This window comes from Ranitomeya imitator, chromosome 7 (assembly GCF_032444005.1).
Source record: "Ranitomeya imitator isolate aRanImi1 chromosome 7, aRanImi1.pri, whole genome shotgun sequence".
Taxonomy (NCBI): Eukaryota; Metazoa; Chordata; class Amphibia; order Anura; family Dendrobatidae; genus Ranitomeya; species Ranitomeya imitator.
The window spans coordinates 77,710,382-77,722,428 of NC_091288.1; positions in this window are offsets into that span (position 1 = coordinate 77,710,382).

The following is a 12,047-nucleotide window of genomic DNA, read 5'->3' on the forward strand; positions in this document are numbered from 1 at the left end:
TTTTGCCCCTGTGGATTTCTATAATGGATGGGGTCAGAAACGCTGCAGTTTCGCAGTTTCTTTTGATCTGCAGCCGTTTTCATGCGGATCTTTCCGCACCATTAGCACAGCATTTTTTTTTTCTATTGATTTACATTGTACTGTTAATCACTTTGCGGAACTGCAGCGTTTCTGCACGGAAAAATCCGTGGCGGATCCGCACTAATTCCGCATCGTGTGCACACAGCCTGAAGTGTCAGGCTGCGTCACACTAGCAGTATTTGGTCAATATTTTACATCAGTATTTGTAAGCCAAAACCAGGAGTGGGTGATAAATGCAGAAGTGGTGCATATGTTTCTATTATACTTTTCCTCTAATTGTTCCACTCCTGGTTTTGGCTTACAAATACTGATGTAAAATACTGACCAAATACTGCTAGTGTGACGGCAGCCTCAGTCTTTTCTGACCATACCAACCAATGTAGAATATATAAATCTGACCTTGACATTACACTTAGTGTTGAGCCACCCCCCTAGTGTTCAAATTCGGTTCGTCAAATTAGGACATGTTCGACGAATGTTCAGCGAACGTTCGACGAATGTTCGGCGAACGTTCGACGAACACCGTCGAACCCCATTGAAACCAATGGCAGGCAAACACATAGAAAACACCTTAAAAGGTGTCCAAAAGCTGAAAAACTGCTCAGAAGACTCAACAAACACATGGAAAAGTCACAAATACATATAGTCATGTGAAAAGAAAAGAGGTGTTGGAGTAAAAGGAGGAGGAGACACAGATATAGGCATGTCATGCCCTTCTAAAATCAAGAAAGGCTGGAGTAAAAATCTAAAATCAGCCTACCAACACCCAGACGTCGTGACAAAAAAAAAAAAATATATCTTTAGGTAGAATGGCGGGTCCATTCAGAACACTTTCCTTAGAAGACGTAGTGGTATCCCCGTTGGGAGTCGTGCCAAAAAACGAACACAATACATTCAGACTAATCCACCATTTGTCATATCCAAGGGGCAGGTCAGTAAATGACAACATCGACGTGGAACCAAGTACAGTACTATATACTGTACCTCCATTGACGAGGCAATCAGGTGGGTCAAGAAGTTGGAGAGGAGCAGCCTAATGGCCAAAACAGACATTGAGGGGGTGTTCCGGTTACTACCTGTGCCTCCGAATAGTGTCCGCCTATTGGGCTGCTTCTGTGAAGAAGCATACTACATAGATCGCTGTTTGCCCATGGGGTGCTCTATATCCTGCTCACTATTTGAGGCTTTTAGTTGCTTCCTCGAATGGGTCATCATGGACGTTTCTAAGGGGGCACATATTCTGCATTACCTCGACGACTTCTTATGCCTGGACCCAAAAGATTCGCCACAGTGTGAATATACGCGGTAGTCCACCTGTGAGAAGGAGAGAGCTGGAGGGAGAGCGGACACCCCACAGCCGGCGGGTTAGATTGAGAAAGGAAGAAGGCGGTGTAGCTTGCTTCATGGGTAGGGTACCCTGCTAAGTAGCAGACACTGCTACTGGGCCCAAAGTATTGCCTTGGCTAGATGCAGTTAAAAATTAGTAATTAGATTAACAGGTGGTGTAGCTTGCTTCATGGGTGGGGTACTCTTCTGAGTAGCAGAAACTGCTACTAGACCCAAAAGGATTTCCTGGGCTAGATGCAGTTAAAAATTAGTGATTAGATCTACAGGCGATGTAGCTTGCTTCATGGGTGGGGTACTCAGCTGAGTAGCAGACACTGCTACTAGGCCCAAAGTATTGCCTTGGCTAGATGCAGTTAAAAATTAGTAATTAGATAAACAGGCGGTGTAGCTTGCTTTATGGGTGCGGTACTCTGCTGAGTAGCAGACACTGCTACTAGGCCCAAAGTATTGCCTGGACTAGATGCAGTTAAAAATTAGTAATTAGATAAACAGGCGGAGTAGCTTGCTTCATAGGTGGGCTACTCTGCTGACTAGCAGACACTGAAGCTTTGGAGCAGACCTCTGAATCCCAGGCTATAGTATGAGTAAACAGCTCTGCAGACTCAACCATCTGTTACCCCAAGCCATAGTGTATATAGTTTCTAAAGGTTAAAAGGGGGGAGCAACCCCACCCACCTGGAATTGACGTTGCCAACATAATGTAAAACACAGCAATGGGACTCCAAAAAGAGTCTCCATTTTATCCAAAAATTGGGCCACAGACACCACGCAAGTGGCATCAATTTCCCCAGAGTTTCTTAAAATGGTTGGTGAGGTGATTTAAAGAAAATCATCAAGCTTTTAGTCTCCCCAGGATGACACAGGGGTAAAAAAGTCCTTGCGGATCCAGGATTTGTTCATCTTGATGAACGTTAGTCTGTCTGAATTCTCACTGGACAGCCGCGTGCGCTTATCTGTCAGCACACCACCAGCAGCGCTGAACACACGTTCAGAGAGAACGCTGGCTGCGCGGCACAACAAGATCTCCAAGGCATGAGTGGTGAGCTCAGGCCATTTTTCCAGATTGGAAGCCCAAAATGAGCAAGGGTCCAGTTCCACAGTCATGGCATCGATGTTAACTTAGAGATACTCCTGTACCATCCTCTCTAGGCATTGGCTATGCGTCAGACTTCTTCTTGTCTCCTGTGGCCTTGCAAAGGATGGTCTAAAAAATTGTTGAAACGATTGGAAAAAATTGCTGTTACCACCAGATAAGATGTTACTGTTACAGTTTGAGTGATGACTCGACAGTAGTGTTGAGCATTCCGATACCGCAAGTATCGGGTATCGGCCGATATTTGCGGTATCGGAATTCCGATACCGAATTCCGATACTTCCCGCGTATCGGATACCGGAATCGGAAGTTCCCAGAATTCAAACTGCACGCAGCAGCCAATGAGGAATGAATGGAAGTGTGGGCACATCCTGTTTAGCATGGTGGGCATGTCAGTACTGGCAAGGCTGTGATTGGCTGCTGAAATGATGTCACTCTGCACTATAAAAAACGTTGCCGCCATTTTGCGCTCACTCTGCTGTGATTTCAGTTAGGGACAGGATGCTGTGTTCTAACTGAGGGCCAGTTGAGATAGCTAATTGCTTTATTTTGCTTTTCCAAAGCTAATTTAGCAAACGCTGTGTTCATTGTTCAGTTCACCTTGCTCTTGCCTTGCAGCGCTGTTTTAACAGCGTTCTGCAAGGTCTGTGTGTGTGTGTGTGTGTGCAGCTCACTCTGTAGTCTGTGTGCAGCCATATACCAGGTTGTATTCAGCTCAGGGGGGGTTCACACTGCCTCATACAGTTCTATCCATTGTCCTTTTTTGCTCATAGTGCAGCCTGCTGCACATTTTTTCTAAAATTTCCTATTAGTGTCTTTCCACCCATCTCCAGCCAAATAGTGGAAAAACACTACATAGGATAACCTAGAGGGGTTTTTTTGGGCCTTGCAGCGCCGTTTACGGCTGTCTGCACGGTCTCCGTGTGAGCGCAGCTCGCCCTGTAGTCTGTGTGCAGCCACAGCCGGTTGTATTCAGCTCAGGGTTTGTCACTGCCTCATACTGTAAAATAACTTGTCCTTTTTTCAAATAGTGCAGCCTGTTGAAATTTTTTTTTAAAATTTCCTATTAGTGTCTTTCCACCCGTCTCCAGCAAAATAGTGGAAAAACACTAGATAGGATAACCTAGAGGAGGGTTTTTGGGCCTTGCAGCGCCATTTACGGCTGTCTGCACGGTCTCCGTGTGAGCGCAGCTCGCCCTGTAGTCTGTGTGCAGCCACAGCCGGTTGTATTCAGCTCAGGGTTTGTCACTGCCTCATACCGTTAACTAACTTGTTCTTTTTTTCAACTAGTGCAGCCTGTTTAAAAATTTTTTTAAAAATTCCTATTAGTGTCTTTCCACTCGTCTCCAGCTAAATAGTGGAAAAACACTAGATAGGATAACCTAGAGGAGGGTTTTTGGGCCTTGCAGCGCCGTTTACGGCTGTCTGCACGGTCTTCGTGTGAGCGCAGCTCGCCCTGTAGTCTGTGTGCAGCTACAGCCGGTTGTATTCAGCTCAGGGTTTGTCACTGCCTCATACCGTTAAATAACTTGTCCTTTTTTTCAACTAGTGCAGCCTGTTTAAATTTTTTTTTTTAAATTCCTATTAGTGTCTTTCCACCCGTCTCCAGCAAAATAGTGGAAAAACACTACATAGGATAACCTAGAGGAGGGTTTTTGGGCCTTGCAGCGCCGTTTACGACTGTCTGCACGGTCCCCGTGTGAGTTAAACTCGCTCTGTAGCCCGATCTGCACAAAAAAAAAAAAGTAAAGTTCACCAAACACCACTTAACACTTGTGTAGGCCACATTTTATCAATAATAAAGTCTAGTCCACACTTTACAACATTAGTGTTTCTTACACCTGTTAGGAGGAGCATTTCAGGAATAAGCACACTAAGGCCTTAGTACTTTTCTGCTTATCTTTATCTGTCAACCAAGATGAAGAGGGCAGGGAGTAAGGGGCGTGGGCGTGGGCGCGGAGCAGGGAGAGGACGTGGTGATTCTGTGCCTGCTGCGGGCACCTGTGACTCATCATCACCCAGTTTCAGCAGGGAACAGTCCTTCATGCGCATCTTTGTCGGAGAGAGCCGTGCACCGCTGCTGCGTGAAGATCAAATTGAAGCCGTTGTCGGATGGATGGCAGCTAACGCATCGACTTCAATTAGTGCCACATCCTCTCAGGCACAGACCACTGGAGAGCAGCCATCTGTCTCTTCACCACCTGCCAAATTGGCCAGGCAGTCAGAGAGCCCAGGACAGGAGCCGTCTCTACTTCTGTTCTCTGAATCTCTTGGCTTGGAAACAGGGGGCCAGCCAAGCAGCATTGGAGAAATGGAAGAAGAGGCAGTGTGCAGTGATGCCCAACAGCTTTTTCTCTCTGACTCTGAAGAGGCAGGTGGGCCAGTGCCTCCGGTGACCACAGCGCAGTACGCATCTGATGATGAAACTCAGGTGCCGCTTTCTGATGCGTACTGTGCTGCCGAGACTACCCAGGAGGAGCAGTTGGTGGCAGAGGGTAGTGGAGATGATGAGGCCCTTGACCCATCGTGGCGTGAGGAACAGGAAGGTGGTGGGAGCAGCTCTGAGGAAGAGATTCCCCAAACGGGCCAAAGAGGGAGAGGGAGGGGGAAGACTGCGGAGCCTGTAGCCTCCACTTTGGCACCCGTTAGGAGCCTGTCTCTTCCACAAGCCAAAAAGGGCGCTCCCAAGACTTGCAGTGCCTGGTCCTTTTTTGACACAGTTGCAGATGACATTTGTTTTGTCAAATGCAAGCTGTGTCATCAGAAAGTCAAAAGAGGGAAAAGTGTCAGCAACCTCAATACCACAAATATGTGGAAACATGTGCGGACCAGGCACGCGGTGGAGTTACCAAAACACACTGAAGACCTAGGCCAACCAACAGCGGCAGCTACCACCTCTTCAGCTCGTGTTGCCTCTTCCTCCAGCTCATGCACAGCTGGTTCGGCTTCCTCCTTGGATCGCCATGGAAGAACCTCTGGCACTGTTGTCCAGAGACCTAGTGTAATTCCACCCACAGCACCACGTTCCCAGTCATCCTCACACTCCCAGCCTAGTCTACAGCCATCGGTAGTACAGGCATGGGAGAAAAGGCGGGCATTCTCGGCAAACCACCCCCGAGCACAGGCTCTGAATGCAGGCATTGCCAAACTTCTGTCGCTGGAAATGCTCTCATTCAGGCTGGTGGAGACTGACAGCTTCCGTGACTTGATGGCATTGGCAGTCCCACAGTAAAAGGTGCCCAGCCGCTTTTACTTCAGCAGGCAAGCCGTCCCTGCCCTGCACAAGCATGTGGAGGGACAAATTTAACACGCGCTACTGAACGCCGTCAGTAGCAAGGTCCACCTCACCACCGATGCGTGGACCAGTCAACATGGACAGGGGCGATACCTTTCCCTCACTGCCCATTGGGTTAATGTTGTTGAGCCAGGTACAGATCGTACGAGTGGCGCAGGACGTGTCCTGCCCACTCCAAGGATTGCAGGAATCCAGTCTGTACGCATTGACTCCTCCTCTTACACAAGTTCTTCAGATTCATCGCTGCAGGATCCATCACAGTCCACCTCCACATGGACCCGTGAACGTTTACCTGTTACGACTGACATGAGCACAGCCGTGGCCCAACGTCAGCAGGCCGTCTTGAAATTAGTTTCTTTGGGGAATCGAAGCCACACAGCTCAGGAGCTCTGGAATGCCCTAAAGCAGGAGAGCGATGTGTGGTTTGTGCCAGCGAATCTCCAGCCAGGCATGGTAGTGTGTGACAATGGCCGAAATCTGGTGGCAGCTTCAGCCCTTGGCAACCTCACTCACATCCCATGTCTGGCACATGTGCTCAATTTGGTTGTGCAGAGTTTTCTGAGGGACTATCCGGATCTTGATGCACTTCTGCACAAGGCCCGCCTAGAGTGTGCTCACTTGCGGCGTTCCAGCTTGGCAAGATCCCGCATTGCTGCTCTGCAGCGTCTGTTTCGCCTTCCTGAACATCGCATCATATGTGACCTACCTACCCGGTGGAATTCCACGTTACATATGTTGGAGCAGTTGTGTGAGCAGCAGCAAGCAGTAATGGAGTACCAGCTGCATCAGGCGCAAAGAAGTCGCAGTCAGCGCCGATCAGACTTCACAACCACAGAGTGGGCCACTATGAAGGACGTCTGCCAGGTTTTGCGTCCTTTCGATTATTCCACGCGGATGGCAAGTGCAGATGATGCACTAGTCAGCATGACTGTCCCCCTTATCTGCCTGCTTCAAGAAACCCTGCAAGGGATAAGGGATGATGTGGAAGAGGTGGAGGATGAGGAGTCACCTTTTCCATCAGCTTCTGGACAGTCAGCGCCACGTGGTTCCTCACAAAGGGGTCGGCAGGGGACCCTTTGTGAGGAGGATGAGGAGGAGTCAATGGTCAAGGAAGAGCTACATCCAGAGGAGGGAGTTACACCATTGTCCAGTGGTCAGTGTGTACAGCGAGGGTGGGGTGATGAAGAGCGGGCAGAGATCATGTCTCAAGCAGGGGACAGCGTTTCTGGGCCAGTTGGCAGTCTGCAGCACATGGTTGATTTCATTTTGCAGTGCCTGAGAGACGACCGCCGCATCGACCAAATTCTCAACGTGCCTGATTATTGGGTGTACGCCCTCCTCGTTCCTCGCTACCGTGACAACGTCCAAAACCTCATCCCGGCGTTGACACGGGAGCGTAAAATGCGGGAGTACCACGACACACTGGTGAATTCCATCATCTTCTCCAGTCCAACTGAGAGGAGTGCTGCTAGTGCTTTACAAAGCAGCTCAGTGCATCGAGGCAGTGGAGGAGGCTCTGCACAAAGAGGGAGCAGAAGCAGTGCCTCTGCCCAAGGCAAGACCAGTATGGCACAACTGTGGAAAACTTTTGTGTGCCCGCCCCAAATGTCTACACCATCACCGGCGGCTCCAGTCAGCAGGAGGCAACGGTTCCGTCAGATGGTGACAGACTACATGGCTTGCCCTCTTACTGTACTCCCAGACGGCTCTTCCCCGTTCAAGTTTTGGGTCTCTAAGCTGGATACATGGCCAGAGCTAAGCCAGTATGCATTGGAGGTGCTGGCTTGCCCTGCGGCTAGTGTCTTATCGGAACGTGTCTTTAGTGCCGCAGGTGGTGTACTAACAGACCGTCGCAAGCGACTGTCCTCCGATAACGTTGACCGGCTTACTTTCCTGAAAATGAACCAGGCCTGGATCTCGCAGGAATTTGCCACTCCTCTGCCTGATTAAGTAATTGGGTGTCATCCAGGTCTCCTGATGTTTTCATCTTTCTACCACCTGAACTGCTATTCCTGGGCTCCAACACCGCCAGTTGCGGCTCAGAAGTGCAGGCTGCACAGTCAAAACATATGACCCAGTGTTATTGGGTTTCAGTAACGTCAGCTGATCCCCAGCTGTGTAGCCGGCAATGTGTCCTGCGACCACCACGCTGGCACAACAACCTAAATGTAAGGGAACCTGTCCCCCCCCCTCCTCGGCGTTTGTTACTGAAAGAGCCATCTTGTGCAGCAGTAATGTTGCACAAGGAAAAGGTAGCTCTTTTAGTTTAGCTCCTTGCACACGCAGAACTTAACACTTATAAAATGTGTTCACTAGGGTTGAGCGACCTTTACTTTTATAGGATCGGGTCGGGTTTAATGAAACCCGACTTTTTCAAAAGTCGGGTCGAGTGAAATCGGCCGATCCTATAAAAAAGTCGGGGTCGGGGTCGGCCGAAACCCGAAACCCAATGCAGTGCATTGGGTTTCCATGGTTCCCAGGGTCTGAAGGAGAGGAAACTCTCCTTCAGGCCCTGCGATCCATATTTTAGTGTAAAATAAAGAATTAAAATAAAAAATATCGCAATACTTACCCTCTGACGCGCCCTGGTACTAACCGGGAACCTTCCTCCTTCGAATCAGCGCTTCCAGGACCTTGCGGTGACGTCGCGGTGACGTCGCGGCTTGTGATTGGTCGCGCGGCCGCCCATGTGACCGCTCGCGCGACCAATCAGAAGCCGTGACGTCACCGCGACGTCACCGAAGGTCCTGCAAGCGCTGATTCTTAGGAAGGAAGGCTGCCGGAAAGAAGCAGGGCGCGTCCGAGGGTGAGTATATTCCTATTAGGTATATACTCACCCTCGGAGGCGCCCTGCTTCTTTCCGACAGCCTTCCTTCCTAAGAATCAGCGCTTGAAGGACCTTCGGTGACGTCATGGCTCCTTCTGTTATGCCTTGGCCATGGCCAATTTGCGCTGCCTGTCTTCTGACATAATTTGGTGTCAGGCTGGCTGCGCCTGTGCGCCCGCACTGCCTGAGAACCCGCCTCGCAGTGTCTTCTGATTGAATCACACTGCGAGCCTTGGATCCATGGGCAAGCGCAGTGCATATCTTCACCTCGGGCTCTCGCTCCTCTCCCTCCACCTTCTTTAGACTGTGCGCCGTCAGCTGATCCCTAATAGCATGCCACGGCCGTGACGCCGCACAGTCTGAAGAAGAGGGAAGCAGGGGAGTGAGAGGCGAGGATATGCACTGTGCATGCCCATGGATCCAAGGCCCGCAGTGGGATTACATTAGACGACACTGCGAGGTGAGATCTGGAGCAGCGTGGACGCACAGGCACTGACAGCCTGACACCAAATTATGTCAGAAGACAGGCAGCGCAAATTGGGCATGGCCAAGGGATAACAGACCAGCGCAGGCTCCGTGACAGCTTAAAACAACACTGAGGAGGCAGCGCACGGCACCAAGAGGATAGGAATGACAGCTGTGCTGCGTCCCATTACGAAGGAAATTCCCACCTCCGGGACGGTTTTACGGTATAAGGGGACACATTTTTAGTTTTTACTTCTGTGTTTCCAAGGAGCATAATTAAAAGAGCAACCTTTTCCTTTTGCATCCTTAGTGCTGCACAAGATGGCTCTTTCAGCTACAAACGTCTTGGGGGGGGTTAAACGTTCCCTTTCAACTTGCTCCAATCAGGCTTCGGCCTACACTCTGTTCCTCTGCCCCTCCTGCTGTCCCTGGGCTCTAACACCGCCAGTTGGTGCCTGGAAGTGCTGTGTGCACAGTCAACAGTCGCTCCTCTGTTATTGGGGTTCAGTAACGTCAGCTGATCCCCAGCTGTGTGTGCGGCAATACCTCCAATCTGCTCCTCCTGCTGTCCCTGGGCTCTAACACCGCCAGTTGGTGCCTGGAAGTGCTGTGTGCACAGTCAACAGTCGCTCCTCTGTTATTGGGGTTCAGTACCGTCAGCTGATCCCCAGCTGTGTGTGCGGCAATACCTCCAATCTGCTCCTCCTGCTGTCCCTGGGCTCTAACACCGCCAGTTGGTGCCTGGAAGTTCTGTGTGCACAGTCAACAGTCGCTCCTCTGTTATTGGGGTTCAGTAACGTCAGCTGATCCCCAGCTGTGTATCCGGCAACGTGTCATGCGACCGCCACGCTGGCACAACTAAAATGTAAGGGGACCTGTCCCCTTTCCCCCTAGGCGTTTGTTACTGAAAGAGCCACCTTGTGCAGCACTAATACTGCACAAGGAAAAGGTCGCTCTTGAAATTATGCTCCTTGGAAACGCTGAACTACACACTCATGTAATGTGTCCTCTCACACCGTCCAACCGTCCCGGAGGTGGGACTTTCCTTTGTAATGTGACGCAGCACAGCCGTCATTCCTACCCCCTTGGCACCGTGCGCTGCCTCCTTAGCGTTGTTTGATTCCGTCATGGACCCTGCGCTGTTATGTTATCCCTTGGCCATGCACAGTTTGCGCTGCCCGTCCTCTGACATCATTTGTTGTCGTCCTGGCTGTGCCTGTGCGTCCACGCTGCCCGAAATGCCACCTCGCAGTGTCGTCTAATGTGATCCCACAGTGGGCCTGGTATCCATGGCCATGCGCAGTGCATATACTAGCCTCTCACTCCCCTTCTTCATGCTTCTTCAGACTAGGCGGCGTCAGCTGATCCCTAATAGCATGCCACGGCTGTGACGCCGCACAGTCTGAAGAAGCAGGAAGGAGGTGAGTGAGAGGCGATGATATGCACTGCGCATGCCCATGGATCCCTGGCCCGCAGTGGGATTACATTAGATGACACTGCGAGGTTGGATCTCGGCCAGCTTTGACGCACAGGCACTGCCAGCCTGACACCTAAATGATGTCAGAAGACGGGCACCGCTAACTGTGCATGGCCAAGGGATAACATTACAGCGCGGGCTCCGTGACAGAACCAAACAACGTTGAGGAGGTGGCGCACGGCACCAAGGGGGTTGGAATGACGGCTGTGCTGTGTCACATTACAAAGGAAAGTCCCACTTCCGTGACGGTTTTACGGTGTGAGGGGACACATTATATGAGTGTGTACTTCAGCGTTTGCAAGGAGCATAATTTTAGGAGCCACCATTTTCCATGTGCAGTATTACTTCTGTACAAGATGGCTCTTTCAGCAACAAATGCCTGGGGGGAAGGGTTAAAGGTTCCCTTTCAACTTGCTCCACTGCAGGCTTCGGCCTACACTCTGCTCCTCTTTGATTCCCTGGGTTTCAACACTGTCAGTTGCCACCTGGAAGTGTTGTCTACACAGAAAAAACACTAGCTGATGTGTCAGTGGGGTTCAGCACCGCCAGCTGTTCCCCTGCTGTGTAGTCGGCAACGTGTCCAGCACAAGCCACGCTGGCACAACAGAACAAAAGCTGCCACCAGTGCAGGCTTCGGCCTACACTCTGCTCCTCTCCTCCTCCTGCTGACCCTGGGCTCTAACACCGCCAGTTTTTGCCCGGACGTGCTAGCTGCTCAGAGAAAAACACCAGCCAATGTGTTAGTGGGGTTCAGCACCGCAAGCTGTTCCCCTGCTGTGTAGCCGGCAACATGACCTGCAAACGCCATGCAGGCACATGAACTGAAATTAAAGGGACCCTGCCACCCACCCCAAGGTGTTTCTATGTATAACAGCCACCTTGTACAGCAGTAATGCTGCATTTGTACAAGGTGGCTGATTTTTTCTCCTTGCCCACGTGGAACTCAACACGTACTAAATGTGTCTCATTGAGACCATTCCACTGTCCCTGAGGTGTGACTTTCCTTTCTAATGATACGCAGCACCACCCTTGGTAGCGCTGCCCGTCTTCTGACATCATTGGTTGGCTATATCACTCAAGGTGTGATCACAAACAAATGACTTGACCTCACCATGGTACAATGTAAAATCACATTTATTGAAAAAATTATTAAAAACAACATATGTAGAAAACAAACAAGGGTACTGGAACCACAAAAACGAAGGACTTTTCTACCATAGGTTTACCCGCAAATATACTGTGAACTATCACATGCATAAAAATAGTATCTCACAGCGATGACATGCCTGAAAGTGCTCTGAGGTACACATGTCCACCTGGCTATAGTGATATATGGATCTAGATAGCTAAACGCTTATATTCTAGGTATCCCAGATGAATTATGCTCCCCCAAGTAAAAGGCATAGACACGCAATGAATAGAAAAGTATACCTGATAGTTGATCACATAAGGGGGGGTGAAC